Here is a 5108-nt window from a genome sequence, read left to right on the forward strand (position 1 = left end):
ATATTATTATTATTATTATTATTGTTAACACAGCTGCTGGCAGTGCCTGTTTTTTTTATTTTGGACTCAGTGTGGCCTAATTGAATAGCAAGCTAATCGAGCACCATCCAGCATCCGTTCATGGTTAACTAAGATGACACAGTAGTCATTATCTGTAGGCGGATGCGTGGTCAGAATTTATGTTGAAAGCTGGGTGTGGTGGTGCGTCCCCGTCACCCCAGCATTCTTGGAGGCTGAGGCAGGAGGATTCCAAGTTCAAGCATCAGATAGAGGGGCTGGGGAAGGAGGAGGAAGGAAAGAAGAGGGGGGAAAGAAAGACTCAAAAGGAGCTGTGATTTTGCTTCTAGAGAGAGAGAGAGCTCAGACCAGGATTTGTGAAGGGTTGAATGAATCACTCTGTGAGCTCTTAAACTTTGTCCCCTGCCCGTTCTGCATGAAGAGCTTCCTGTGGATTCAGAGTGAATCATGAAATCAGAAGTTTGGAATCTCCGTGGACCACATGGAGAAGGGTTTTATTTCCCTGCTACTGGCTTCTTCTTCTAGTGTTGGTTGGGGGAGATCCAGACTGGAGAAAGCTCTGATGGTCTGGCTGTCCTTCCTAGGAGTTAGGATCGGGGTCCATACATTTCCCTTGAAAAGTGAGAAAATTAGCACACGATAGGTCTGCCAGAGCACAGATCTGTGGAGGCCGCTGATTTGAACATAAACACACCCACCTCCCCAACCCACAGACCTGGGTTTCAGCCCTAGCACTGGAAAAATAGAATACTTCCCCAGCACTCGGGAGGCTGAGGCAGGAGAATCGCCACCAATTTGAGGCCAGCCTGATGCATTCAAGGACAGCTTGAACTACACAACGAGACCCTGTCTCAAAAAGAAAAAACAGAACTAACACAAAAATTGCGTTTTTTAAACAGCCAAGGGCACTTGCATTGTTTTCCTACATAGGACTGAGGGATGGGAATAAAGGTAGATTTTTTTCGTCTCAATAAATTCTAAAATTTTGAAAGCCGCAGATTTGTATATATTGATCTGTCATCGCGTGAAAGGGCTGCTGGGGGTGGCCTTGCTTTTACAAAGTCTGTGTGGAGAGGAGAGCAAGTCCTGAAGACCATGACAGAGCGGGTGACTACAGCTCATCACAATGGGCCGTGCACTGCGACACCATTCAGAGTGGATTTCAGACGCTCTCAGCACACACACACACACACACACACACACAAGAGAAATATGATGGATGCACATATGTAGCCTATTTTATATGATAAAATGCACAATTTGCTGTCCGTTTAAATATATATTTGTGGGGGGGGGACCTGCGAGGCCAGCTGTCACCGTGTGACCCAGGCTGGCCTCAAACCCATGGCGATCCTCCTGCCTCGGCCTCCAGTGGGTTCGCGGGAGCCTGCCGCCATGCCCAGCCCCCTCCCAGCCCCAGTGATTGGTAAATGTTTAAGTGATAAAGGAGAGTCAGAAATATTTACAGAGTGCAGCGTGATGTGCTGATATCACCATGTGTGGGGCTTGGAGTGGGGGAAAATCCAGCAAGTCAGTGTCTGTTTTGCCTCAAACTTCCACCATTGTCGATGCCCCTGAAAGATACAGTAAGGGCTCTGCCCCGCCCCCACTCCACCGGGCTGTGAATCATCCCCGGAGCCAGCTGCGTTTGGAAAGTCCCTGCCCGCAGCCTCCGCCCCTGGTGACCAATGTTCCCCTTTTTGACTCTCTGAGTCGAGCCCTTTTTGTCTCCCGGGCGCCCATGAGATCATGGGAAATCTCTGCGTCTGGCTCGGCTGCCTTGCGGAATGCAAACCTCCCAGCTTTCCTACCTTGGAGCTCAGAGATTGGGATCCTAACAGCGAAGGCAGGAGGCCCGGCTCGGCCGGCCTCCTGGACTGTTTGCAGGGTTTCCAAGCCTCCGCCCGCCCTGGGATGTGGAGGTTTCTGGGAAACTGGAGGCTGCCTCCTGACATAAGTGGGTCTCATAGGCTGGGATCTTTGGCGGGAAGAGTCAGCTGGGCGACCCGACAGAGCACAGAACCTGCTAATGATCGAAATCCGTTGCTGTGCGCTCGAACGCAACGTGTTCTCTGTGAATCTGTGGCGCGAGGGACTGAAATGACAAGGAGAAGACAAAGCACTGTGTATGTGGACAATAAACATTTTGTAAAGTCTTGAAGTCTTTCCAGTTGGTTCTGTTTCCATAAACGCTGCCAGTGCGTAATTGATCTTTTATTTTACTTAAATTTTGTAAAGTTTTTATGTTGGCCCCTGTGTGCACAGCGCCCTGATCGCATTTCTCGTACGGAGCTGCTGCGTGCAGCTCCGGGTTCCTGTTCCGTTTCCCCTTCCCTCCCCTCCCTGCCTCCCTTGCCCCGCTTCCCTTTAGCAAACGCACTTTCTGGACAAGGCGCACTGCCGACAAACCCGTTTTCTCCCTCACAAAGGAAATCGTTTCACTGCTTCCTTGGGGAAATGCCAGAAAACTGGCCTCTGATTGCGAGTCGCAAACAGTGACATCCCCTTTTTCTCCTGTGCGTTTTGCGGTGCCCAGCAGACGGTTTCAAGTGACTTCCTTGAGAATAAGTAACGTTTCGGTTCATAGACAGAACCCGGTGCGGGATGCGTCCTAAGCCGGACCGGATTTCCACCGGGGCTATCCAAGGTCACGCGCGGCCAGTTCTGCACCTGTTTGGGGATCAGATAGCAACGTAAGGTACAGACTTACTGAGAAGAGCTTCAAGGTTTCTCTGAAGCAGGAAGCTAAGGGGCAAAGCAGTTGCTGACTTTCATCTGTAGAAGGTGGGTGATTTTTCTAAGTAACGAAGACAGGGAGATCTGGGGCACAGTGACCCCTACGTGTGCGTGTGGTGTGGATTCCCCGGAAGCGTAAAAGTCCCCCGGAGCCGCAAAGATGTTAGAGGAGAGGGTATCTAAGCTCTGTGCCTCCCACATCTCCTTCGGCGTTACAGCTGCAAAACAGTGACTATTTCATCAGGTTCTCCCTGGATGCCAAAGGGAAAGAAGCTGAGACCATGTCTCTAGCGTGAATAAATACATTTCTCAATGGGAGAAGCGATATCGGAGTCATCCACGCCAAAAGTATCTTTGCAGATGCTCCCAGGGTCGCCAGTACCCGAAGCCGAAAGTGAAATTGCCGGCTTCTGGGTCTTCGGAGCCTCCGAGCGTCTCTCTGCGGGGATCCTGGCAGCAGCCGACGTGCACGTGAGGGTCAGGTCATCGGCCGATGCCTGCGGGAGCCGCAGCGTCTGTGTCTGGTGAGGGCTTCGTGCGTAAACCGCAGTGAGCGCACTCCAGAAGTTATGCTTCAAACCCCGCGGTGGCGGGGTGGGTCTGGAAGAGCGCTGAGCTTTCCTTACAGAGCTCGGGTCGTGCTGCCCAAAAGATAAGACCTTTCTTTCCCTCTCTCTACCTGTTGCCCATCTATCTATCTATCTATCTATCTATCTATCTATCTATCTATCTGTCTGTCTGTCTGTCTATCCATCCGTCCGTCTGTCCGTCCATCTGTCTGTCTGTCTATCTATCCCTCCATCCATTCACCTTGCTATCCGTCCAGCAATCTATCTACAGTTCTTTCTGTCTGTCCATCCATCTACTCAATCTATCCCATCCCTTTAATGATTCTCTGACTCTCCGTTCATCTATGTAACGTAGCATCCCGTGTATCCATCCATTTCCTCGTTACATGATGAATCTATCATCTGTCTATCATCCATTCATGTATTGAACCTGTTGTCTATCTTTCCATTCGTTTTTTATCTGTTCAATCTCTCTATCCATCCGCGCACCTCCTGACTCTATCTGTATACCACAGGCATACGGGACATGCACGAAGTGGGTACGTGGATATATGGGTATCATGAATGATCAAACAATCCATCCGACCACATCGCCACCCTGGCTCGTATCTGTCACCTACATCTGATCCATCACCCGTCTACCTGTCACCCATCTACACGTTACCTATCGATGATGTTTCTATATCTGTGGTCTGTTACCTACGAGACCACACAACTCTCCATCACCCATCATTAGAGCCACATCATTCAGCCAACATCTGTCTGTCTGTCCGTCCATCCGTCTGACTGTCTGTACCTCTCTATCTTCGAGACATTACCCGTCCTGCAGGTACACGCTCACACTCCAGAGGCTGGCCTCTAACCCGCTGCTCCCCTGGGCCTCAGTTACATAAGTTTAGCCACGGCAAAGTGTCCGGTACAAAGTAGAAGTGACTGGTTCCAGCAGAAGTAATATTTATGTCACTGTCACACCAGACATCTGCACTCATTGCTTTGGGATGGAGGAGAAAACAGTTCATGCAGAAGGTTGCTCAAAGCAACACTATCTTTGTAACCACTGTGTGGAATTCTTGCACATGCCTGAGCATTGGTCTTTTGCCTCTTCCTCACTGGGTCTGTTCGTCCTCTCTGCCTTTGGGCCACCAATAATGTGAGTCTTTCCTCTTTCACGTCCAACTGCCATGATGGTCCTGCCTTGGATCAGCCCCTCACGGACTGAACCCCCTGAGACCACGGGGGCAGCCGACCTTGGACTGAACCCTCTGAGACCATGAACCTAATTAAACCTCTCCTCTTTTATATTATGGGTGGCAGGTGTTGTGTCTCAGCAATGGAAAACTGGCTCATAAAACAAGTATGTCTTCAGAGAAGTAAGTAATCGATCATTATGAATTGTTATGTTTGGTTATATCAGCAGCAAAACAAAAACTACAATGAGTCATGACAACAAGCCGTGATAAAACTTATGAATGTAGGTACAAAATGACCCATGTAACGGGCTACAGAAGAAGGAGACCACCCCTCAAATTCAAACTCGATTGGTGAAAAATCCATGACTGGAAAAGTCACACAGGTGGGATTTATTTTCTGGCCTTCATCTGTTTTTTTGTTTGTTTTTTTTTTTTTGCACCGTGGATTGAACTCGGGTCCTTGCGCTTGCAAGGCAGGCCACTGAACAGCTGAGCTAAATCCCCGGACCTTCTGGCCTTACTCTGAAAAAAAAATCATTGCAGAAATATTCAGTTGATGAATGAGTATATTAGAGAGAGAGAGAGAGAGAGAGAG

This window comes from Fukomys damarensis, unplaced genomic scaffold, assembly GCF_012274545.1.
Source record: "Fukomys damarensis isolate Sample0158 unplaced genomic scaffold, DMR_v1.0_HiC HiC_scaffold_39, whole genome shotgun sequence".
Taxonomy (NCBI): domain Eukaryota; kingdom Metazoa; phylum Chordata; class Mammalia; order Rodentia; family Bathyergidae; genus Fukomys; species Fukomys damarensis.